Here is a 26,942-nt window from a genome sequence, read left to right as displayed (position 1 = left end):
AAGTGATTTGTAGGAGCCGTTCCTTCCCAAGTGTGTTTCAAGTCACGCTGTAAAACCAGAGACTCTTAGACCTGCTTGTTACAGGTATCCAATAGGGTGGTCAGAATTAGCCTGGTCGGGGCCTGCAGCCTTCAGTAATTAACCCTCATAACAGCCAAGTGTCAGTTAATTATTCCATTTTCCAAGTAAATAATGCATTGCTGTGCCAGTGATTTAAAATAACTCTGCAAGAGGGATGGAGAAAAAAGTTCCATTTGCATAAAGAGTAGCTTTCTTCGTGAGAGGTTGTTTAGTATGAAGCACAAATGATGAAGAACAGGTTTCATTTTTATGTTTTAAGTAAGTGGTTTTGTCATGGGACTTACGTACGTGCAGTGGGGTTCACTAAACATTTGATATAACCCCTTCTGCTCTTGCCTGTATCTACAGCAATATGCTGTCAGTATCATGATGTTTATACACTGATGATGTTGACACAGTCTGTTTTGCAAAGGAGATGTTGAACAGAGAATTCACTTCAGTGGCTGAATCTGGTGGAAACACACCCCTGCGAAAGAGGGATGGTATAAGCTCTGAACACATGAATTTAGCTGAGCTGAAAAACTTAGTCAAGATAGAAATGCTTGTTCCATCTTTCATGAATCTGTGACAAGGAATCAGGATAAATAACCTATTTAAATTTAAAATACTATGATTTGAGAAATACAACTGATATAATATTTGTAAAGCAAGATTCTTTGATGTATTAACATCTAAACATGCCAACAGTATGGTAAAATAAAACATTAATGAACCATATGTGCTAGTTCAACTTTTGAAGACAGTGAAACAGTTGAACAGCTGAGTTAGTGGATAATTAACTGGAAAAGGTTGCTGGAGTAGAAAATCAACTGTGGACAAATAGTAATCCCCTCTTCCTGAGCAGGGGGAATATTTTCTTTTTCCAGTGTATTCAGCAGCATTATTTGGTGACCACTGCATAAAATTGAGAACTCTGTTGGGAATAATTTTTTCTTTGTTTATTGTTATTGTTATTTTATTCCATTTTTATTTTTTATTCCTGCCATTTAGATATGATGATGAGGTGGAAAGATGTGGTGGGATGAGATCCATTCTGTGGACTAGTAGGACACAGTGACCAGAAATAACTGGCTAAATCAGTAACTGCAAATTATATTTAGTTTATTTATCAAAGTGTCTAAAAGACAAAACGTGTGTTTATAAACTTCCAAATCTTTGTATATATAAGAAATATATGGCTTTTGGGTTTTTTTAGTAGAGGAAGGCTGGCTGTGTATTTTTAAATGGATTCCAGTTTTCAGCTAAATTTGACTTTGCACATATCACATGTGCCTACACAAGTAGGTGTGTCTCTTATTAATCAAGAAAATTTAATATCTTATAGTGACTGAGATGTATATTAAATTTCTGATAAAGTAAGTATTAAAATGTATATTAAGTGATGTGGTTGCTTAAATGTGTTTTAAATTATTACTTGGGGGTAAAACCAAAAATGTTACCATACCTATTTAAAAAGAGTAAGAATCTTGTTTTAATGATGACCAACTAATGAGACAGATCTTTATCTAGAAAAATATGAAGTTAAGGTCTTACCTCTTGGAATTTAAATAGTATTTTAAATAGCTTATTTTTCCCAAGAATCTGCCTTGCAGACATGAAAGTTAGGATGCTTCATGCTGCCAGTCGTTTCAGAGTGGGTGGTACATGGTGAAGATGCTGCCTCTGACAAGTGGTGTCACCTGCACAGAGCACACCTGTGGTGTGCTGTGGGTGCTCTCTGTTAGCAACAAGACTGCTTACAACTACCCCAAGGTTGCACACTGGCTGCCTGTCAAGTCGTCTCTTGTACCTGTTTGAGCCACTCAGGCCTTCATAATGAGCACAGATCACTGAGCAGAGCTACAGGAGTGCCCCACATCCAGCAGCGTGATTAGCAAATGCCTTCAAAAAAAAAAAAGGGAGGGAGGAGCGTCTTGAGAAACTTTGATAGCTTGACTACCAGAGCACATCTTCAGTGTTTTCTTCTGTTGCTTTATTTTTCTGTGTCTGTGGGATTTTTTTCTACCCTCAGCAGTCTTTCCCCATTCAAAAAAGCTGTGAATGTTGGTTCTAGTATCTTACCCCTGCCTCTGTGTAGTCCTACAGGCTCAATGTGCAGTACTTGATTGCTCCCTTTCTCTGGCAGAGGGTGGTGGGGAGGTACTGCCTTGAGCAGGGCCATATTGAAACGCTGGATTTAGGACTCGCAAACCCCACTGGCTTAGTGGCACTGAAAATGTAGAGTCACCTGATGGGAAACACTTGACTGAGCTTGAATTCGAAGTGTCTGAGCATGGCCATGGTGTCTGTTTGCTCACTAAAGTATGAGTCATGAAGCTGAACTCTACTTTCAATACCAAATGTCTGTAACATTATTATTATGAATATAAATTTCAAGTGTTTTTTTGGCATGAGCCTTTCAAATTCATTTACTTTTTTTTTTTTTAATCCTTTCTTTTTCTTAAAGTGTCTTTCTTTCCACACTAAGAAACATTAGATCAGCTTTGGCATGGGCAACATTTCACATTTCATGCATTATTTACTTCTGGCATAATTTACACAGTGATGTCCTATGGAAGCCAAGATGATGGTATTTCAGAATAAAACAACGTGTCTAATCATTTGCAAAACAGAGTGACTGCTGTGGGCTAACAATTAGAGTCAGAATTATTTTGTTATGAACAGTAATACCAGTGGAACAGTAAAAGGTGAAGAACTTTGAGGTTCCAAATGCCTGAAATAAAAATAAAAGGGGAAGGAGGCCAAAACTCAATAGTGTGAGTCTGTATTCATTTAAAAAAATTTTTTTTTGCTTTCCCTCCTCTGAATAATTGCTGCCTTTGGAATAGCATCTTTGTTTTAATAACCATAGGCTGCTTTTCCTTTACTGTGTACAGATAGAAATGCAAATACAGGTCTTGATATAAAATGTGCTGTAAAATCCTGGTGTACTGTGCATGGGCACTGGAGATGATGTCGTCTTTGACGCTGATGTTGCTGCTTTGCAGTTCCGTGCTCTTCAGCTGAATTGAGGACAGACACTTGATTTGGACCCAAACAAGTAGGTTCTTGCTGACTGAATGATGCATTTCTGCACATAAGCATATTGGGTGAAATAGTGATAATCTTAGTGCTGTGTTTAGTGCTGTAGAAGAGAAAGAATTTGACCTGCTTTTCCAAGTGACGTGTTGATTCCAACTGGAGGTACATGGGATATAAGATCAAGGAAGGGCAGGAAGTGTCTTCTACATACACTGTGTGCAATGGAATTACCTATAAGGGTATGCCTTCAGTTTAGAAGACTGTAGACAACTCTACAGTCTTATAAAAATAGTCCATAATTCTCAACTAAAGGTTTTTAATATGTTATTGATTAAGATAAGAGCATGACTGTAGAAGGTAGTGTTTTGAGTGTTTACTGCATTGCCTTTAAAAAGACCTGCTGTAGTTGTAAGCACTGGGGAAATGAACTCAGGAAACGTGCCGAAAGTGATAAAAAAGGAGGGGTACAGGAAGCATCAAGGGTTGTTTTGGGGTAACCAGTCTAAAAATTGATATTACAATAACTATGGAAGAAAGAAGCTTATTTTAGAAAATTTTGATGGAATTTTGATGGAATGGGAGATAAGGCTATAAGGGATTTGTTTGTGGTAAAAATGTGTCATATGTCCCCGAGTTTCTGTTTTCTTCTGTATGAGTTAAGTCTCATCTTGTCTAAAAGTGGAACAAAACCCAGAACTGCATTTTTATGGGAAATGCCAGAATTTCTTCTGGTCTTCTAGGGCAAAGTAAATGATGAGAAATGTTTGCAAGAGAAATTTCTTTGAAAATGTTTAAAAACTTGTAATTTGTTGAATTAAAACACTTTGTTTTGAACTGCTTGGATGTTGAAGCACTGTGACATCTTAAACACATAAATTTTGGGAAGAAGGTTGTTCATGTGCATCATCTCTTGTTCCTTTTCTTTCCTTAGACTAATTCTGCCTATACGGATAGCAGTGATGGTGGCCAGGCAGCTTGTTCAGAAGGGAGACTGTGGTGCCTCAGAAATGTCACCTCCTGAGTAACCACAAGGTTTGAAACATCAAAACAGCTTCCACAGGACTCTATGGTACCTTTGTATTAAGGTGACCTGGAAAAAGCCATTTTATTTCCTGGCAGAAATTTGAAAGGCTCATTGGAATTGTAATGTTGGGGTTTTTGGTTTTGGTTTTTTTTTTTTCAGGAAGAGATTCAAGATGTTGCAAGATTTTCAAGTAGTCTAGTTCAGGATGACTAGAGCTGGTGGCTGCCATCTAGCTGGAGAGGATTTGTCAGGTTTTCCATGTGGTGGTTGTCACTTCTTGGATACTAACTCCTGTGTTTTTTAGCAACTTGAAGTGCTTTCTGTCACTGCTTTCAGAATGAAGGAGATGCCAGCTGTCAGATTTGCCATGCAGACCTGACCATAATTGATTCTCATTCTGAGAAGTGGGAAGCAAATGTTCAAATCTCTGAAGGGTGGGTTTTTCTATCGTCGTTGAAAGTTGTGGAAGACCTAGATAACTGTAGCTGCTAGAAATGTTCTCTTATTTAGCTATGTGGACATGTCCCATATGTCCAGGCTGTCTGCTCTTCTGTAAAGTCTGAATTCAGTATTAATGGTAAAAAAATTTTCCTTTGGGCTGAAAATATAGTAATTCCCTTCTTAAAAAGAGTAAGCGGGAGAAACTGAATAGAAGCCTTTTCCGAAGTGACTGTATGTTTTTGAAGGTCATTGTGGGCTGACTTGTGGATTACTGCCTGGGGTGCTTTCTGGGCTTGGTACCTGTGACATTCATGACACAGCAGCTTTTTGTACTTCTCGTACTTATATGAGATCCCATGTGGTTCTAGTAGGAAGCATGAAGAACAGATAGGTTAAGACTTACCTAAGGCTGAGGGAGCTGGGAGGTAAGTAGAAGCAGGACAGCAGTCAATCTCATTAAAAGCAGTGGATGTTAAAGAGATTTGAGGAGAAACTAGGAAGAGTCATCCAGGTGGCCAGTATGTGTATTGGGGGATGTCTGGCTTGGGAGGAGATCAGAAGGCAAAAATAAATAAATCCCCATTATGTTGTTAACAGGTGCTCTCTGTTGTTGAGTAATAAAAGGCAGGATCCAGGAAGATGCTTGTTTCTGGTTTTTATTAGATGCTTTAGATATCATGGGGATGAGCAGGTTATAAATATAAATGTCTGCTGCAGATGGAAGGTGGAAGACGCTTGAACCTGGTAACCTTTAAAAAGCGATAACGTAAGGTTTAAAATTACGCTGAGATCTGAAGCTTCCGACAGAGTCCTTGGGTAGTCCCATGGAAAGCCTGTCAATAACAAGAGAAAGACCAAACCCAAACCAAATAAATAACCCCCCCAAACCTTCTCAAAACAAGGCAAATTTCAGTGCCAGAGTCTTACCCAGTTTCAGGTTGTTTCTTACGAAGTGCTACCAAGGTTAGAAATGAAGAGAGCCTCACCTTTTTTTCTCCACCTGATATATGATGGAGCTGTACCACTGTGACAAATAGTATGCTTGAGGGGTTTTTTGCACTTTTATTGTGTCCTGCTGTTACCCTCGCTTAACCAGGGATTTCTTTTTAAAAACAGCAGTAGATCATTATTCTGGAGATACAGTATACCTCTAAAATAATACAGCTGTGAAGTCATGCCTGTCAAAACATGTTTTGAGTGTTGTAACAGGAAGGAACTGGGATGGGGGAGCCTGGAGGTGACGATGTTACAACACCTGCTACCTCACAGTGTGACAAGTCCCAGGTTCACTGGCCAGAGGAAATGTTTCAGGACAGAAAAGAGCAGCACTGGGCAGTGCTGATGTCAGCAGGAGAATAATTCAGTGTTATTTACATCAAGTTATCAGTCCCTTATTTTCCTTCTCTCTCTCTCAACTCCTTCCTCCTCCCACAGCTGTATGATAGTAATTATATCTTTTATTTGATCTAGTCTAAATCAGGACTGTCCTTGAGGAAGATATTCTCCAAAGGAATATTTTTCCATAGGAAATACTCATTAGCTGTTTTTAGACTGCATTACTTACTGTGCATGTATTTGATTGCAGGGGATGTGTGCAAGAGGTAAAGCTTTAAGTGTAGCAAGGCACTGTGTTTTAGTATAACTACTGAATTTAATCCCTGCAACAAAATAGGTCACTCTGGACATGGAATGAAGGTCTTCTATTCAGGTACTGAAGGACAGACCTTAAAGTAAATATCTATGAGTAAAGGAAACATCCAAAAGGGCACAAGCAGGGGATAGGTTTGTGAATCTTTCTGGGTTTCTTTTTTCCTCACTACATAGTTTAAATTTTATAGTTAAAATTATTTGGCAATATATAGGTACAGATATTAGTAACAATTAAATTAATACTTGGGCATGGTAATACTTGTATTGTTCTTCTAGTAGCTTGGTCACTCATGGCAAGTTAAGTTTCAAAACATGAGTGTTTGACATTTTAATGAAGAGAAAGAGGAGCAATGTGTCAAGGGTTGGAGACGTGAAATACATTTAACGAAGTGGATGAGTGGTGATACTTAGCTTTCTGTGTTCCCAATTCCCTTCCATATGGAGAATTCTGGTAATATGTAGAGCCCTAAATAGATAGTTGTGGGACTGTCCTGTGATCAGATTGGTGTTGGCTGAGAGCAGCATTTCTACAGTTTTCACAGCACTGTCTAGTTGAATGGCATGGGTGATATGTGACTGTAGGGAGAGGAACTTTGTTTGGAGCAGTGAAATTACTTGTGCCATCTCTAAATACTTGAAATTTGTCTTTGCTTCCTGATGACTTTTGCAATACAATATCTTGCAAGAAACATTGTACAGCAATTTTCATTTGTAGAAGAGCATTAAGCCATTTTGAAAACAGGTCACCAGTGCTGTAAGATGTCCAGGGCTATAGTTTTATAATGAAAGAGCATACGGGAGTTCCAAGGAAAGGTGTGTTTGAATCATAAGCTAATACACATAGCCACAGTAAACCACTTCCCAAATTTAAACACTTAAAAAATTTTAACCTAAAATGGCTTTTCAGTCCCATGTAATATAAAATGTGTCTTTTCCTTTGCTGCTTATGTTTCTGTTCTGCTTGAATTTTCTCTGTCAATGCTTTTAATAACTTGTTATGATAGTTTCACTTCCTGTTGAGTTGCCCTTTTCTTGTGGTCCATCTAAAACTGCTGCAAACATGATGCTAGAAGTACTCATTTGCAATAGGAACATTCAATCTACCCCTCTGTAGCAGCAGTAGCGCATTTATTACCAAGGTTGCAAGCAGAATGTGCTGGCTATTTATATCCTTGTGTGCACACCCATCAGCCTCATTAACCATTAAATAGTCAAATGGCTAAGACACCTTTGAGTTTCTGAATGTGGAATGTATACTACAGGGAAGGTATCCTTCATCTGATTCTGCATTAGGGGCTTGCTTAACATGTCACTCTGCTTTTTATTCAGTTCAAGGTTTTACTGCCTGCCAGCTTACTGACTTACCAACTAATGGTCTTTTTGTTCTTTTGTATTGCTAACCACAAACTTATATTCCTGAAAGATCTTGCCATTTCCTGTATAGCTGTGTGATTTCAGCTCAAAAATGAGCACAAAAATGAGGTGGTATCTTTTATTACTACTTAGTCCACTTCATCTTTCTTACTGTCATCTAAAATTTACCAATTTCCCATGTCACAGGCTGGGGTTTCTTTGGTCTGGTTTTCGAAAGAGGTGACTCTTGTGCAATGATGATATTAATTCATCCCAGCAATAACTTCTGAACTTGTTAACTATTCAACAGAATTTCAAGAACATTGAAAGACTTTGAAGAGTTCCTGAAGTTATGTGAAAGACCTAAGTAATTTGCTAGAATAAAACCCATTTTCCTGCTGAGAGGAAGGTCCCACAATGAAGTCAACCCATACTAAACATTAAAGAATCCATAGAGGAATGTCAACTGAAGACAAGGATCTAGAGAAAGTTGGGGTTTGTCTGTTCTGCTGCTCATAGACAACTTCTTAGAACTGATGTAGGCTGGCCAGGGAAGTGGTTGAGTCACTGGAACAGTGCTGGGTTAACAGTTGGAGTCAATGATCTTAAGGTTTTTTTCCAACCTAAATGATTCTGTGATTCTAAATAGTGGTGTGGGCATGAGATAAAAGATGACCATAGAATAACATTTTAAAAATTACTGTGATGATGAGTGGAGAGTCTCCGTATCTGCTCTGTGTCGCTATTTTTGTGCCCCTCTTTGCTCCCCCCATCTCTTCCCAAGCAGTTCCACCTGCACTGCTCTTTGTTCCCCTTGTCTCCAGCTGGCGACTTCCACCAGCCAAGAGAGCTGCTGGTTCAGCACTTCTCTGCATCTGCCAGGAAATAAATAAATAGTGGGAAGAGAAACAGAAGGGATGTGTTCTAGCTCTTTTTGTCAGCTTTACTTAGGGCTTTTTTTTCAATTGTATGTCTTGCAAAAATGTATTACTGTGAGAAAATTTCCTTGAAGCTAGAGCCGAATCCTGTCGCCTTCTTGGTTTCCTTAGTTCCCTGGCATTAAGAAAAATGCAAGTGCTTCAACATTGATGCGGTGGAGAGGGATTCTCATATATTCAGGTAGTAAATAGGCTGCCACCATTGAGAGGTGTAATGGAGCCCCCTAAGGGCTTGCCAGGAGTTTTGTTTGGGGGCACCCCTTGTCCATGGAGTACTTTGTAGGGTAACCTGCACCTGCAGCCCCCCTTTGATCCCTGCAGGACTTTGGGAACTGTCTGCTTCTCTGTCCTATAAATTCCCTCTAACTCCCTGTGAAGCTGAAGGCAATGTGCCCCAGCACTATTTTTGCTCCTTTTGTGACAGTTCTTTCTCCTAGTGTTTCCAACCTTTGTGACTGCCATCTGCCTGGGAGCTGGAGAGAACATTTCTATTCCTTTTTTTCCCCCAATTTTTTTTAAATTGTACTTAGGCCCAGGTTCCCTGTGACCCCAAGAGATGTCTCATGTTATATCGGGGATTCAAATGAACAGGTGGATTATCCATGGCACAACAAGCAGGTGAGCCCTTCACACTCAGTGGGCCAGCTCAGCATGTTGCATTTGATGGCTGCCTCTAAATTAAATACCCAAGTTCATTGCCATTTGCTCCTTCCTCATTGGTTTTTGTGAGGAGGCATTAATTTCTTCATCCATGTCTGACAAGTCTAGATTATTTAGCAGTGGTTTCCCTGCAGGAATTTTCACTGCCTGTGGTGAGGGAACTGCCCTGGTTTTGCTGGCCTGCAGGAGATTCTCCTGTGTGCTTAAGTCTTCTTTGCAGCACGATTGTCTTAATACAGAACATTTCTTTTGTGATGGATATATCTCATGAATTATGTTAATATCTATTTCATTCTTAATTAAGAGAATTGTGTAACTTTCTGAAAGTATTTGCAGGTTTTGTTTATTTATCTTTAAAAAAATTCACTGGTTTTTATTATGAGTAAAAATAAGTAATAGACTTCCCTCTGTTTTTTTGAACTTGGAAGGAAGATATATCTTATTTTTAAACTTTCATTATAGAAATATTTAAGTATAAACATTACGGGAAAATACTTTCTTGTGCAAAACCTGCAGAGCTGTGTCCAGTGGAATTTAAAAATAGCAAACTTCGCCATTCATTTCATAGCAAAAGCATTTTTATTGATACTAATTATCAGCAAATATCTAATTATGACTCAAACTTTCCTTGACTATGTACCTTTCGACTTTGTAAATGTGTTCTAGGTCTTGAGCTACACAAAATGTTTGTGATATGGTTTGTTTGAAAGACTATTTGGAATGCAAAATAATTTCAAAGGATGTGAAATCCTATATGCTTCTGTTTAACCAGCTTTCCCAATCTAGGCTTTTGTGCATATTCTGAAAATGCCAGGGCTGAGCTTCCTCTGCAAAGCAGGATGTGATCAATGGGCTGTGCACATCTTCATCCCTGTAGCTCTGCTCAGCTAGGTCTGAACGTCTCTCTGCTCTTTGCTTCATTACTGACTGCTGCTTTCAGAGCACAAAACTGGTAGGGAAGAACACTAGTGAATCTGGAGTGATCATGGATCTCTTTAACATACAGAAGGAAGAGGGTTTCACCATTAGTAAGAGAGGCTGCCCAGTAAGATGGGACTTTAGCTGTCATTTTTACTTTTCAAAGTGTGACGTGGAAAAAAAGAAAGGATAATCAGTAAAAGCATGTCTGAGGTTTTTATGGCTATTAGTTGTCACTGAAAATGAGTGGTATTTCTGTAGTTTTTTAATGAAATGACTATTGAGGTAGAGACCAGTGGACGTGGTCTTGTCTTGCAGTACTTAGGACTTGAGTTGCTGTCACTTGCTCCTGGCCTTGCACACTGCCTGTTCATGGGAAAAAAGCAAGTGGCAGTGTGAGCACAGTGTAGCACTTTTCATGGCCCAGTGGTAGCAGAAACATTAACTGGTTCAGAAACAACCCGTGACACCTGATGGCTGTGTCAGCACAGAGAAGGGGCTGAGCTGCATCAGCGGTACTGATAAGACCTGTGAAAATCATGGTTTGGAAAATGCTTTTCTCCGACACATGTGCCCTTCTTTCAAACCAAATGGACACTGAAGCTAATGGGCTATGATAAGTATTGGGCAAAGTATTCAGTGTGGTGTGATCGCATTGGCCACATCTTTAAAGGAGGCTGAAAAAGGACCTGGGGCCATCCCTACATTCTCTCTCCTGTCCACAGCAAAATCCCATTTCTGTGTATTCAGCCATTTGTTAATCCCTGGTGCTAACTCTATAACTTTTATAGGTAATGTCCTCTACTGCTGCCTTGTCTTTAGATTTAAGAAGGTTGTTTTTAAGCCTGATGTTTTTAGCCTGTCTATGGAGGATATAAAGAGTAGATTGTTCCTCTCCCTTTTCAAGCCAACTGTTACCCTCCTTTTAGCTTAGTGCTGCAGACTGACATTTATATGTTTGGACATTTCTGCAGCAAGTCTTGGAAAAATGGAAGTAGAGAAAGTTGTTTGTTTTTTGGTTTCTTGTTTTTGGGGTTTTTTTTGAGAATCTTGAGGTAGCATTGGCTAGTAAGACAGAAAACGGTGTAAATGGTCACACTGGATATAAGAATAAAGACCATATGGGAGTAATTGTTCAGAGAAGTGGGAATTTCACTGTGGCTTTCCTCTGGGCTTTGAGTGAGGGCTCCCTTGTGCCTTAGCCACACCAACATGTTTTCAAAGTCCCCTGGAGAGCTGTGGTGCCAGGAGAGGTCCTCCCTATGGACCAGGTTGTGCCACCCATTTATAGGTCTGCTGTGTGCCTGGATAGTACCACTGATCACAGCCCTCAAGACAGTTAAACTGCATCAACCAACTGCAGGATCTTTACTGTCCATCAGTGAATTGTGTCTGGGATTATTGCCTGCCCCCAAACGGTCTCCTTGACCCAACAGGCTAATCCATAAAGAATTCATGAAGATTTTGAGATTCATGAAAGGATCATAGTTTCCACCAAGGCAGGCTTGAAATTAGAGTTCCTGCAGATGCTCTGAAATGGTGAATTGTATTGCATGGTGTTTGCCTGTGTCTGTTTTTGCTTTGAATTCTAGTTTTAAAAACATGGTTTCTACTGCTAGTGACTTCCTCATATGGTCACGTACACTCTTTGCCCCTGAAATAATCTTGGTTGTGGACCAGAAAAGAAGAGCCTCATATTGGAGTCCAGTGTTCAAAGGGCCCTTGGTTGGCAATACTGGCACCAAAATGAAAAAAAAACAAAACAAAAATTAAAACCCACACAAACCTCAGAAAAGTAGTCCCTCTGTAAGGGAATGAGTTCACAGTAAATGCCTTGTTGAGTAGGAAATATTTCTTATTAATTCCTTTAAAAACAAGCCGTATATGAAGCTCATGGGGGCAAAATAAGTTGCATGGTTGCCATGTTATATATCTGTCAAGACTTAGAGAAAATCAGCAATTACTGTGAAAACAGTTTCATTACAGGAATGCTTAAGAAGGAGACTTAGAAAAAATATTAAACTCCTGAATTGTTTGTTTTGGTACCTTCCATTCTGCTCCTCTGGGACTTCTATTCTCAAAGTTGCATTTGATGTGAGCTTGTTCTGTGTGTTGGTTTTTTATATGCTGCAGTCTCACCTATGGGCTATGTTGTAGGTTTGGATCTAAGTGGACTGTAAATATCTTGCACAGGAATCAAAGTTGAATCGTTCACAAAGTTTTTGTAGAAAATCAGTTTCCGGTGGGGAGTGTCAAGATTTTTTAAGGCTAATACTCTGTGGAAGTGTGTCCAGCTTTTTTTAGCAAGCTGGAAAAAAAAAATCTGGTTTTATTATGTAATCTGAATTAAATTTGTACTCTTGGTGTGCAATAAGTACAATTATATACCTCATTAAAATTTCATATTTAAAAGGACAAAAGGTTTTGTATTCTTTCAGTTTGAGTTAATTCCTTTTGACATTGAAGTATGGTGCCAGAGATTTTCAGTGTTGTGGGAATTATTATTATGAAAGCAGTTCTAAGGGCTTTAAAACAGTAAAAGCCTGGGTATGGTGCCCAAATATTGTGACATTAAAAAAAGGTGCATAATACAAATAAATTCTGTTATAAACTGTAGTTTAATTGGATCATTTTGCATGACTTGTTAATTGTGAACAAAACGTTTTCTGTATTTCTGAATCTGGAAGGATGAAACGTACAGGTAAGCAAATAGATTTCTAAAAGGACATGGCTATTTTAAGAAGTCAGAGTCATCTTTCTGAAAAATAATTTTTTTAATTACTGTTCTCAAACTGTTTGTATTATTTATGTGGCATTTTGCATACTTTTTGCTGCTTAATGGAACATTTGCAATTGTCACAATTTTTTTGTGATTCTTTGCGTAGGAGGGTCCAAATTATCAGTAGATTTGTGTATTTCTCACTGTTTATTTGAGAGAAAAAGGCAACACAGTTTGCTGTCATTTATCAGAATTAAAATCAGCCTGGTTTTGTACGTACCTCAAAATCACCAGCATCTACAGGCATAAAGTTCCTCAAAGCTGTATTTTATCTGTCAGTGTTAAATACCTCCTTTGTGCTAGTGAGGTACGTACAGTGCTCAGATTCAGAATTATATGTGCCATCAGTCCCAAACATGATTTTGAAATTGTAGTGAGTTAATGCAGTGTATCTGCTGTACATATTGAGAAAAGGCTTTTATTTTATTTGTTTTCCCTCAGATATGTTAGGAATTTGTACTCACCAGAAATCTTTCTGAGAATTAGGAAGTTTACATTTTTTTAATTGTTTAATGGACAGTGCTGCCTTTAATTTCTTGTCATTAGTTAGGGCAGGCAAGTTGTTTTAGTTCAGAACTAATGTCATGGCACAGATTATTTTAAAAATAATTTTATGTTGATGTATTATTTTTCATAAAATCTAAGAGTCTAGATAGTTTTGCAAAACATGTATACACTGATTAGTTTTCAGAGGAAAACGTGCTTGTGGGTTACAGTGTTGATCTTTTTTTCCACTTAAAACAATTGTTTCTAGAGGTTGAATATGCTCTGTGCACATGCTTTAGAACAACTTAAAAAGATGGTATGGCTCAGGAGTTGTAGAAGGACAAAATTGTTCACACTTGTGAACAACTGTGATGGGAGGCAGGTCACCAGTGGAGATGCTTTTTTTGATTAGTTGGTGGATGGGTCAGTGGGAGAGCAGAGGTAAAACTGACATTTTTCCCCTGCGCCTGTGCAAGCCCCAGCAACTTGTAAGCACTGCCCTCCCAAAAAAAACCCCAAACAAAACAACCAACCAAACAATATCTTGCATCACCTCTTCTTTCCTCCTGTCAGCCTACCCTCAAACCCAATGATGAAATGCAGTCTAGATCTGTTTTAAGTATTCACACACGGAAAAACCACTCCTGGTTTTCTGACTGAAGACACAGTTTCGACAGCAGAATAAAACTAAGCCACAGATGAAAAATTACAAATGAAGAAATGTAGCAATAATGTTTTCTGTTTTATTCAAATGTTTTCCTGTTCCATTTAGACTTGCTTTCACTAAGCTGTCAGTAATAAGAACATGTGAAATTTAATTTCTTACTGTAAAATAAAACTTGAGACATCCCAAGTTGACGGGACTTTCTGTAGTAGCGGTCTTGCTGGGCAGCAGCTTAGGAGGTAGAGCAATATTTGTTAGGTAGGACTGGAGTGAAGGGGAGTGTTGGGAATAGGACTTTGCTTGTTATGTGGCTTCTCATGCCTAACAAAGTGGTTGTTGTAAGTCTCCTAAGCCAACAGATTCCTGTGCAAAAGCACTGAGGGAATTAAAAGCTTAAACTCTGAGGAGTTTAAATGGTTTAGTCAAGGAAAATAGGGGAAAGAGTATATATTTGTTAAGTACTAATGCTTTTGCTTGTTCTCAGGCTTCAAACTAACAAGCAGTTAAGAAACTTGGGAGTGTTCAACCTGTGAGTTTTCCTAGTGAATTCACATGGGACTGTTTTGATGTGAATCTGAGAGAGAGAAATATAGAAGAAAAGAATTTCTAGCTCAGTCATTCAAAGAGTATGTGCTTACTAAAATGTAAATTATTAAGTCTTCTGTGGTTTTGCCTTTTTTTTTTTTTTTTTTTTTTAAAGCTGATGCACTTTGGCCCCTTTTGTGAACATGTGGGGTTTAATTGCATGATAAACTGTTTGCTCTGCAAGACTCCTTGTTTCATTTAGTGCAGAAATTGTGCAAAGTATAAGACAGAGGGTTAGGAGAAGGAAGAGAGGCTGCTGCCTTTAAGACATGAATTGGCATGCAACGCAAGCTTGGGTTTTGGTATTTAGCTTTCGTTTACTTTAAGCAATAATTTGCCTAGAGACTTTTGCCTAAATATAAAACTTCCCAGTGTTAAAGAACAAGAAAGAAAATAGAGCAATTGAAAGGCAAAATGATTGCTAACTAGTTCATTTACTGTCCTGGTGCATAGGCTTAATTTTCAGTACTGAAGCAAAGTAATGCTAAAAATGAACAGATATTTTGAAAAGCTGCACGTGACAAGCTTTTACAAATAATTTTTATTCTGATATGTAGTAATATGTACAGATGTCTTTTTGTTTTTCTAGATTAACTCTAGAAAGTCTTGTAAAAGTCATAAAAGCCTTGCAGCTAATATTCTTAAATACTTTGCCTGCTGTGTTTTGTCCTAATAGTGGAGGTGTATTAAAATAAGCATGTTGTTAATTGTTGCATTAAGACCAAAGAAGTGAGAGACTCTGAATAATTTTACATTTCAAGTACGTTGTGAGCTCCTCTTGCACAGACCAGTGTGCCAAGAGCAGAAGGTATTTCAGCAACAGCCATGAGTGGAATTGGTACACAGTTGCTCTTTCCCAGTGCATCTCCCCTGAGCTCCTTTTTCTCGAATGATGGAACAATGCAAAATAATTGCTTAATATAGTAATTATTAGAGCAGATTGTAAATACTGTGTATGCAGCACAACAGGCTTTGTGAAGACAAGCATGAGTTGTCTTCCTAAGGCAAATGCAGATTTATTGCCCTGTTTTTGGGTTATTACCCAAACATGGGAGATGCTTGGTTTCTGAATTGTCCCATGTGATTGCAGAAGAATTTTTTTATAGGCTTAGGGATAAGTCCTAGCTCATGTACTTTGTGTCAATCGCAAATAGATATGAGCATAGCTGGTTTTGATCCAGGTTTCATTTGACACAGAATTCGCAAAATTCTGTTATTTCTGTGTCAAATGAAACCTGGATCACAAATAGCTATGCTCATATCATTATAAAATCACCAAGACTAGACTGAACCTTTCCTTCTTGCTTTGCAGAAACAGTACGTTTCCTGCAGTTAGTGCCTTTGGAGATCCAAAATCAGCATGCAACATAGGTCAGAGATCACTCTCCATTTTACCCATCTCTTCAGAGTCAAATAAATCAGCGTCTTTTCTCTGCCCAATGTTTTAATTTCTTCCTTATTAATTTGCTATTTTGAGCCATAAATGTTTGTTGAAAGTTGTGCCAAGAATTGAGAAATTAAACAGATTTGCATACCTATTGCAAATCTCAGCCATTGAGTTGCTCCCTTCAGCTATGCAGGAGTGTGAGTTCTGTGGTGCAGTGCAGCAGATGCCCTGTGTGGAGAAGGGCTGATGTCCAGAGCAATTTTTGACAGTCTCTTGCAAGTGCAAGTTATGCCATCATTATCTTTATTGGATGACAGGAGCAAAAAGTTGGGCAGAAATGACTTGGCAGTGATGTGTGATGGATCGTGCAGCATCTCTGAGAGCTGAGAAATAGACTGTGCCATTAGTGACTTTTTTTGTTCCAGAGTGAACCAGTCTCAGCTGTTTCACACAAATTGCCACTGACCTGGTGGTTAGAAAATCCTTTCACAGAATTTCATTCCTGACTTACCCCTTTGTCAGTGAATTATGCCCATTTCAATTGAGTGCAATGCTCCTAATAACATGTCAATTAATTTTAAACTACACAAATCTTCACTCTGCTATCAAGACTTGGAAAACAAGTCTTCATCAAGTTGTTCCCTTTGGGGCTTTGGAAAAGACATAATTTAAAACACTTTTGGTCTCCTTTTTTAATGTACAGAATTTAATTTTTGGACATGCTTAAAAAAAGTTTGCTGGATAGTTGGCTGAATCTTAAAACTCATGTTGCTCCAATTTAATTCTGGACATTAATCTCTTTGTGTAGTGCTGGGGAAGATTTTGCAAGAGAGTTGGGGTTCTTAAATGAGGTATGAGTTATTTTTGTATATTGTGACATTTGGATCTTACAGTTGTTTTAAGCAATTAAAAATTAGGGAGGAAAGGCTAATGGAAACAAGCATAAAGGTGTTGCTGATCTGAATGTTTAAGCACTCATCTACATTGCACTGACCAGAGAGAAAAAAATCTGGTGATATAAATGTTAGACAAAAATGCATACAGAAAGCTTTATTCTTATATTTCTTTACTGGAACCAGGGCCCACTGAAAACAGATCCAGAGGGATTAACTTGAGTTTTGTTGTGTAGAAAAATCTTACTATGAACTTGGTATGGGAGAGACCTTCCTGCTTTGATCCATGTACCAGGCTTTCTGCAGTGAAATCCAGAAACCTGCAGATGATAACTTTGCTGCTGTATTTTTTTGGCCTGCTCTGCTATGTATCAGTCACCAGTGGGTTTGGGTCACTCTATTTTGTGGGGTCTGGGAATGTTTCCTAGGTGCATGCTCTGGGGGTTCCTTCAATGTGCTTGCAGTTGGTGGTGCTAATGCTGCTTGTGGTCAGAGGAGCTTGGCAAAATGAGTAAAATCCTGATGATAGCTGAAAGGGGAGTTTTGATTACTGCCTCTGCGAGTGACCGGAGTGACTTTGTCTGAGCCATCTCTGCCTGTGGCTTTTAGTTTCCCAGACTACCTCATTATTTGGGTAAAATTCTGCATATTAGAACTCCAACGGCAGAAACTCATGTTTATGCAGAAGCTTCAAAAGATTCAGAGTTTCCTCACAGGCCTTGTACTGCAGTTATGCAAGCTGTCACTAAAATGTAGAAGGGTAAACGTTGGATGTTCTTCTATAATCTTTCTAAATAACTTTAGATATCCTCTGTGTTTTGTCATCTACAACCACTTTTTTTCCCACACAATTAAGCTATTGCCTGTGTGGCTCAGCATCTGAGCATCTTATCCAGGTGCAGAGGAGAAGTGAGCGAGGTGCCTTATTTGATTATGGTCCAAGATGATGAATTTATTTACATCTAATTTGGATGAGATGGGTGATTGGGTGCATCAGGGCTGCAGTGGTGACTGGAGTGCATCCCATCAAGCACACACTGAGAATCAAAGGCTGTTTGTCTTCCAGAATAAGTAGAGAAATGTAAAGATAATAGTAATTGTCATGAGTTTTGCTGTTGGTCACTCTTGGTATGCTTTCAGCTGTGAAACGCCTACAAATGGAACAGATCGTAAAGTTATCCTGGCATAGCATCTGAGAGTGAAACTCCTGAGGTATTTCCTTGTAGTTGCAAAGAAATGTGGAAATAATAAGGCAGCTGTTGTAGAGGCAGCAGGAGCATACTGCGGTACCGTCTGTAGGCAGTCCTGGAGACCTCTCAGTGGTGAAGTTAAAACAGCTTTGTTTTCCAGGGTTCACCCCTAGCAATGCAGTTACTGGGACAGCAACTGAGAGGAAACATTTGACTGTAAAAGGTACATGTTTTGGGTAACCTTGGCTTGAGTTTAACTTTGAAAGTGTCAGAAGAAATTTCTGATAGCAGTTAATTTTCATATATTTGCAAAGATTATGTGCCTTTCTGCCCATTTTCCTTCTTGTACTTTGACTTCAGTGTTTATCTAGTAGTTGTTTCCATTGTTTTTCCTTAGGTGCTAAAAGGGTCTCTGAATTTGAGAAGATATTTTGATTGCCTATTCATAAAACATAATAGGAGATGTTATCTCCTTGCTGCTAAAAACTTCTCACTTTTTCAGCTGTTTTCAAGTTACTCTTTGAACCTTAGGTGAGTTTGGCAATCTTCTTTATGAGCGATGGAGCAATATTTCACAAACTGTTATTTATACTGAAGCTTTTTGTGATGATATTTTAACATGAGAACAAAACAGAATTGTATTGCTGAGCTTCCTAAGTTAACTCATTTACTGAAGAGTAAATTGCAACAAAGAATTGATGTTTGCTTCTTCAAATGGTAAGGTAAACCCTGTCTAACAACACTTCATGCTGTGTCAAAGTGAAGTGGAATTTTCTGTAACACATTTGTTTTGTATGAGTAATACCCAAACTGAATGTTGACTTCAACCAAAAAAAAAAAAGAAAAGACATCAACCCAAGCAATGGGGAATTTTTTTTCCCTTTGGAAAAATCTATGATTTCTCAGTGGTGCACTCTTAAGAGACTGAAATTTGACAAAGGTAGGATAAGGATTCTTTGTATGAATAACAAAATTGCGAGATTCAGTTACATGGTTTTGTGCAGGCTTGGAGTGTCTCACGTTATAATTGGCTTCATGCTCTATTATAATATGTCAGTGTTTTCAGGGTTTTTTTAAAAAAAAACCCCTCAAGGTCTGTCTTCTAATTCATATCTGAACTGCAGCAATGGAGGGACCATTTTTCCTTTTATAAAAAGTCTCAGATCACATAAACCTTTCCTGTAAAGGTCTGATTTTTTTTTTTTAAGATTGAGTTTCAAGTTACATTTAATTTCAATTTTACATATATATATACACACACAGCATTTTGAATAAATTTTACAAAATAAGCATTTTGAAATACATTGGAGTGCATGATAAATGTAATTCTAAATAATGAACTCAAGCTTATAAATGAGTGCTGTATTTTAAGTCAGTGAAAATGTACTCTCAAGATCAAAATATGTTAATGGATATGCTGCTTATGTAAAGTATTCCTTGAAATAATTAACAACTTGGTTGCTGAAGTGGTCTAAAATGCCAGAAACACAAGGATATACACTTCCCCTGATAAAAATAGTGTTGTCCTTTAATGTTCATCTGATCATCCTGTATTTTCATTCCCAAAGGATGCTGGTGCAGCTCCTGTGCAAAACATGGCATTTCCACTTGAGTTAAAAAGGAACTCCCCATTCAGTCTCACTACTAGTAAGGTTTAGATACTATTTTCAGTTCAGCCTCCAGAAAATGAAAGTTTTAGGAACAGATGGGTATTTCAGCTGGCCCAGTGCCAGCCCTGTCCAAATTCCAGTGTAGATAGTTCTTTCCTGCCTCCGTCAAGGTCCTTTTGCTATGTCAGTTGCTTGTGGGTAATAGGGTTCGGGGTAATGTCTCTGCTGAGTGGGCAAGAGTTGGAGGGTCTGGGTTCTCTTCTCTCATGTTCTGGAGCTTACTGTGTTGTGCCCCTAGGTCTTGGAAGGGAAGAGGTGAGCAGTAAAATGAACAGAAGTCCTTGGATGACCAGTGCCTTTGAAGAACCATATTTGCAATGTTTAAAATGTATAGTGTTAACTATCTGTAGGATGGGCTTTACGAAACTCATGTGCAAGAGAATGAAATGCTCTTGGCAGAGACATGCATCAGAAGAAATTTGGATAACCTCTGGGCAAACTTCGTGCAATCTACTTGTTAGGATGGGATGGTGTGATAGCTCTGTACTTGCCATTTTACTTAATACATTGGGCTTACTCTCATACTTCCACAATAAGATTTGAAAAGCAGATAAAGCATCCATAACAATTCTGTGTACTTTGCAGATTTCTGTGGGTTTTCAGGTTTTAATAGTGATTTTTGGCAAGGCTGTGCATGCAGCATTTAAGAGAGTGACCTGCTGAATATCTGCTTTGCCATATCCAGATGCTGAGGAACTGATTACCTATAAAAGAATGTGAAGCAGTCCAGTGAATAAGTGGACTCATACTTTTATGAAAAATCTGTACTGCTTGTTGGTATCCTTATGCCAAGTTCTTAAAAATGGAGTAACCTGTTTTCAGACTTGCAATATTTGTGTTTCAAGCTTAACTAAAATTTCACTCACACTCCTACACACATTTATTGAAACATGCTGTATTTATCGACCTTTTTAATATGAATTTGATACAGACTAGTGCATATGAAACACAGAACAATTTTAGGTGGATAAATGCTGTTCTTGGAGCATTTGTTTTCTAAATAGTGAGAAGAAAAAGGCAAGGAGGTTTTGAAAATAATTTACTTCATCTCTTTCACCCCTGCAGAATTTTCACATACTCCTAAAAGCATGTCTTTAGTGAAGGTGGTGCTTTTTCTTTCAAAGGGAAGACAGATTGTGAAGTATCAGCAAATGTATAAAACAACCTCTGACCTAATGCTGTAGGCACTGCTATCGTGAAAATTATTTACTTAGTGTGGTGACTGGCAGATACTTCTCAGGAATGGAGATTCTTAAACTCCCCAGTAAGACTGACATGAGATGAAAATGTCCACCTTTTCCACATCACATGCAGGTAAATGATTGAGTCGCCTTTGCATATTAAAGACAAAAGGTTGAGCATGGGAGATGGCATTTCTTGCAAGTATATTTCAGTGGTTGTAAATATTAGCATGCATCAGCAACCTTTATTCCCTGGCAGACTTTTTCTTACCAACACTCCTTAATAATTGAAATCTTTTGATTATCAATGCTGACTCATGTGTCCTGGTAGCTGCACAATTCAGATCAATATTTTTGTGATGTGCAGTATGCTGGCATTACTAATCTTCCTACTTGAAGAGGAGTACTGCATGATTCATATGCTTGAGTTTCCATAGGCATCTGCAGCTCACTGTTACAGAGGAGAGAGGACTGGACAGACCCTTGCACTGACCAAGTGTGACTGCCTTGCTCCTGCCCTGCTCACAAGGCTCTTTACTGATTGAAAACAGTTGTGTTTCAGGTTGGGGCTTTTTTAACCTCTGCTCAGGAGTCAACTTTTTCTAGTACATAAAATACTTCTACTGTTAAGCTTCAATATAAGACTTAGAGTTGTTTGAAACCGGTTTTAGTGTTTGTTTTGTGCAGTTCACGTGGAGGCTGTGCACGTGTGTGCACACAAACAGGCACTGAGTCGTAAGCCTTGCAGTTCTCGATGCTGGCATAAAATGTTCTACTTGGAGCTGATGGAAAAGTGTTACCCTGTTCCTGAAGTGAAGTGCTTTCCTCAGAGATGTGCAAAGGTGCGATGGCACATGGAGCACTGATGCAGGCAGATGGGAGTGGTTCTGAGTTGTGGTGGGAGCAGGGAGTTTAAGGAAACTCTGATGGTTTTTGCCTGACTGATGGGGTTGCTCTCTGTTGCTTTTACCACTCTGTTAAGTGAAGTTGATAAACTCTGGCAATTTAGTAATAGCTTACTTTGCAGCATGTGTTCTTGAATGTCAAGTGATGATTGTGCAGAGCTTAAACCATGTCTTTTAAAAGACAAGATGACAGAGTAAAATAAATAGTTACACAAATAGCACTTATATGAAGGAGAGGTAAGGAATGTAATCCATAGCAGAGTCTCTTCCTATGTACAGCTGGGTATGTAACAGCTCCAATATATTCCTTTACCTTTTGCCTTCCCAGGCATTAATCCTACTGGATCCAGAATGTGTTGTTTCGTACTTTGCTGAAAATAATAAAGAAATAGATATATAGCCCTGGGCTCCAAATAGTTTTACAAATGTCTGAACAATGATCTGTTCAGAGAGAAATACCTGTTTAAGAATGTAGCAAAACTTGTCCGTAACAAGCAGATCAAAGAGTCTGTAAACGCAAATAAAAAAATAAAAAGGGTAAAGTGGGTCAGATGCATGACACAATTTTGAGATAAGCTGTTGATAAGCCACTGCTGCAAATATTTGTCTCTGAAACAATGTTATAAGCTGGTGGTTGACCCAGAAGGGAGCCTGAGGTCACTCTGTGGTTGAGGTCTGAGTGGTGGTGTCACAGCTGGCTGTCCTCCGCAGAGCGCTGGGTGAGGCGTGCACGGGCCAACGGCAGAAGGTTATCAACATGTTCCTTAGAAGTCAGAGGCAGCTGATGAACTGGAAAATATTTCTACCTCGTTATAGATTGAGCAAGGACGAGTGAACAAACTGCGCTTTCTGGGGCTAGGGTGAGATGGAAAATGCAGTGAGAAAATTTCCTTCAACATAGGAGCCAGTGACGCGCGTTTTCTTTTTCCTTTCAAATGAGTTGACTTGTGCTCAGTTTACGTGATTCGGTTTACGTGTGTTCTCACAGAGTCTCACAACCCACATTGAGATAGGAGCACCTTTGAGCTAGGTTTGCCCACAAATGACAAGCAGTGACCATCCATGTGGCAGGTAGCAACAAGGTGGCAGAGAACAGACAAAAACTGTGTACCAGCTTCATACAGAGGATGCCACAGCAGCGTTAATGGCTAAATGGAAAAGCAAAAATCCCAGGTGTACCTTCACCTCACAGTGAAAAACCTTTCCCTCGAGGCTGCAGGATGACCATCTCAGCCTGTCCATAAGATTATGGTGTCATTATTTCTGATTTTACTTCTTTTTCTACTTATGGAAAACAGACTTCAGTTCTAGGCTTATACTCCAGTCCTGAAGTTTAGCTCTTGCAATCTGAATTAGACCTGCCCAGCATGTTTGCAAGGTCAGTGCTCTTGGAGAATGCAGTGGAAACTTGTTTGGAGAGAACTGGAGAGAGCTGGAACAATTTCAGTTTGTGCTGGGAAAAGCTGCTTCATGTGGAATGTCTTCAAGGAGCAATTATAAAAATAACACTTACTGTCAACCAGAGAAGTGAGTGAATAAAATTACAAAAAACTGGTTTGTATTCCAGTACCTGAAGATGTAAAGCTTTTCTATTACAAGTTTACATGGAGAACAGTAGTTTGAGACAGCTACCCTTCTGTGATTTATGAATTGGAAATCTGTTTGTTTTTTTTTTTTTACAATGATAGAAAAACTACTGACCTGTCAGAAGGTGGACAGGCATCTAGATCTTGCTCTTTCTCTCCTTCTTATGGATGCTTGATAGGGAAGGTGGCGTGATTCATGTACAGAACCTGTACGTTAAGGCTACCTGCTGAAATCCCATTGAAATGAGAGTTGCTGTTCCAGGACTGACTGAGAACAAACATAAGATTAGACGTTATAGATTTTCATCCTTCTCTGAGAAATGTTTTTTTTCACATGTTGTGTGAAATGAACCTTTTCTCTTAATTGGTATATGACCTGTGAAATTGTTTCATATAAGCAGTTACATCTTACAGTAAGTGTAAACTCAGTCCACTCGGCAACAATGTTCTTGCCTCTCAAACTTTTGAACAGATCAGTTTTCCACAACTGGAGTACTGTCATGGATGGCTGTGTATTTTATAGGAAAGACAGGCCAGCAAGATGAAGAGGTGGAGTTGGTTTTAATGTGAGAGAACAACTGGAATGTACTGAACTCTGTCCAGAGCTATGGATGAAGAACAAGTTGAGACTGTATGGGTCAGAACTGAGGGGCAGGCTAATGGGTGACACTGTTGTGGGTGGGTGTTTATGGCAGACCACCTGATCAGGAAAAGGAAGTCAAGGCTGCTTACAGTAGCCTCACGATCACAAGCCTTGGCTCTCATCCACCACCTTCTTCAACCACCCTGACATCTACTGGGAAGACAGCACAGTTGGGCACACGCAGTCCAGGAGATTCCTGCAGAACACTGGTGATAACTTTTTGATACAGGTGGTGGAGGAGAGGTGTGCTGCTGGCCCTTGTACTAATAAACAAAGAAGGACTCATTTGGGATGTGAAGGTTGGGGACAGCCTTGACTGCAGTGACCGTGTGATGGTGGAGCTCAGGATCCTGTGTGGAAGAAGCAGGACAATAAGTAGGATCCCAGCCCTGGATTTCAGAACAAACGTTGGCCTCTTCAAGGACCTACTTGGAGGAATCCCATGGGTTGAAGCTCGCTCTGGAAGGGAGGTGGTGGGTCCAAGTGGTTAATGTTCAAGCATCACTTCTCCAAAGATGACTAGGAAACCGGGGCATCTATTAGGAGGAAAGGTTGAGTGAGCTGGGCCTGTTTACCTTGGAGAAGAGAAGATGGAGAGGGGACTTTATCCATATATGTAAGTATCTGAAGGGTGGTGTTAAGAGGATGGACCGAGGCTTCTCAATGGTGCCCAGTAACAGGACAACAGGCACAAACTGAAACAGAGTTCTATCGGAATATCAGGAAAAACTTCTTTACTGTGAGGATGACAGAGAATTGGAACATCTTCTCTGGAGATATTTGAAACCCACCTGGGCACAATCCTGTGAAACCTGCTCTAGGTGAAGCTGTAGCAAGGAGATGAGACTAGATGATCTCCAGAGGTCACTTCCAACCCCAACCACTCTGTGATTGTGTGATTTTTGGATCAATTCTGTTTATCATCCTGAGGTTAGATTTGGCAAGCAACATCTGTAACCTGCCACCATGAAAAATTATTTCCAATACTTTTCTTCAATTATTTCCAAATACTTCCTTCAATATTTGGCTGCAACTAGAGGATTGCAATTTTCTGCTGAAGACTTAAAGGAAAAATTGCAATATATATTGAACATCAGTAATTCTGTATCAAAATCCCTTGAAGTATCAAGGTGTGCAAGTTGTTTTGATTTATATGTGTGTCTGTTTAGCAGTGCATGAGCAGAAAATACCAGTTCTTTCCTTGCTAGCTTGCTGAAAATTATGCAATCCAAACTGATAACAGGAAAGGATTTAAATTAAAAATTTCTATATCACATGCAATACCTTTAATTCGGATGGATCGTGGAGATTCCTATTAGTATGTTGCACAAACTAGCCTAATTTAAGAATTGCATATCACTAAATGTAATCTGCCCATCAAAAAGCTATGAGCACTGACCCTGTGAAAGGTAAAACCAGGAAACAAAAAAATAGTGCAGTGTTCAGTTTAAGCTGCTGTGGAAATTTGAGCAGGCAACATGTTCTGAAGAATTACTTGTAGATAAATGCTAATTTGCCACCAGCCTCTGTGGTTGCTGGAGAGAAGGCCTGGTCCTCTTTGCAGCTCTGAGCAAGGTCCTGCTCCAGATAGTATAAAATGCTGTCTGGAAGGAACCCAAGACCCTCTCTTTTAACTGTACAGGCAACCTGATGAGAGTAAATGCCTATACCTGCAATTAATCTATATAAATACCTACAATTAATTGTGTAATAAATTTGACTACTCTGTCAGCTTCCTTTTTTTGCTCTGGACCCTTAGCAAAGAGCTCAGAATCTGGCTGCACAAATAACAGAGGCGCTTATATCTACAAAATTAATTCATGTTGTTGCCATCAAAAAGCAGAACTATGGAGAGGCAGTTTAAGGCTGGTTGGCTATAAGTGTGCTTGAGAATCAACACTGTATTTTTGAGGGGTGTTATGCCCTTGGTAAAAATTTTTAATGTTCTTATTCAGAATAAAATGTTCATGTTTCCATATGAGGAGCAAGCAGAGCATTTACAGCATTCAACAACCTTAATATTTCAAAGTATAGAAAGTACAAGGAAAATTGACTCTCTGTATCTGATACATGGAAAATATATAATAAGTAAATATGGAAAATTAACTCTCTTTAGGAAGATAGTAGCATCTGGAATCCCTATTTGAAAATCCCAGTTGCTCAGTATTGCCTTTTTCCAGCAGCCAGCAAGAGGAAGCGCAGATCACGGTAATGCTGTTGCTCCGTGTCAGCAAGTGTAGGCACAGCAGGAACTGTAGCCATGGCAGGAAAAGAGCCCGAGAGGAGAAAAATCCCTATAGGGTACACACCGGTACACCCATGGATTTTATGTGCCATTTCCGCACCACAGAAGGTGCCATCCCAGGCACTGTCATGCAGGAGGGGAGCAACCACACCCTCAACAGGAGGACCTGAGTGCCAGTGAGTGCCCAGCTGTTGCCAACTACCTTATTCAGCACCGGCCTTTGTTTAATAAATGCCTCCCATAACAGACCAGAGCTGTGTATCCGGGTTGAATTTCAACTTAGTTGTGTCCCTTGTCCATCTGCTTTGCCCCAGGTTGTTGAATAAACCAGTGGCTTCCCCCATACCTGCCACAACAGTGTTGTCCCCAGAGCTGTTGGGATCTGTTGTGCCTGGACTGTTGTACCCGCGAGGGGCAGTGTCAACTGTAGCTGCTGTGCATATTCCGTGTCCAGATTCAAGTCCAGTCATCTGTGCTCCACACCACTGCATCAGGCAGATCCAGGGCTGCTGGTTGGGAAGGAACTGTGCAGCAGTAGGTGGTGTGGGCAGCAGGACTGAGTGAATTGGAAGCTTCCAGGGACAAAGGAAAGAAATCTGCTTTGGAGCTCAGAAAGGGTATCGGGGCTCTGCCCAGACCTCC

At 39.4% G+C, this 26,942-nt stretch overlaps 1 protein-coding gene across 4 annotated transcripts in view; it reads left to right on the top strand.

Moving 5' to 3' along the window:
* The window catches only part of REPS2 (RALBP1 associated Eps domain containing 2), a 92,898-nt gene that overhangs the window by 5,528 nt on the left and 60,428 nt on the right, over nt 1-26,942 (top strand). Inside the window, exon 1 of one of the 4 annotated variants that reach the window (XM_032678913.1) lies at nt 26,458-26,476. The exons of the other annotated variants lie outside the window; for them this stretch is intronic. The gene's annotated coding sequence lies outside the window, so the exon portion shown is untranslated. Of the gene's footprint in view, nt 1-26,457; nt 26,477-26,942 lie in introns of those variants that run through there. 4 annotated transcript variants of the gene reach the window in all.

This window comes from Chiroxiphia lanceolata, chromosome 2 (genome assembly GCF_009829145.1).
Source record: "Chiroxiphia lanceolata isolate bChiLan1 chromosome 2, bChiLan1.pri, whole genome shotgun sequence".
Taxonomy (NCBI): Eukaryota; Metazoa; Chordata; class Aves; order Passeriformes; family Pipridae; genus Chiroxiphia; species Chiroxiphia lanceolata.
This window is presented reverse-complemented; position numbering and strand designations above follow the sequence as displayed.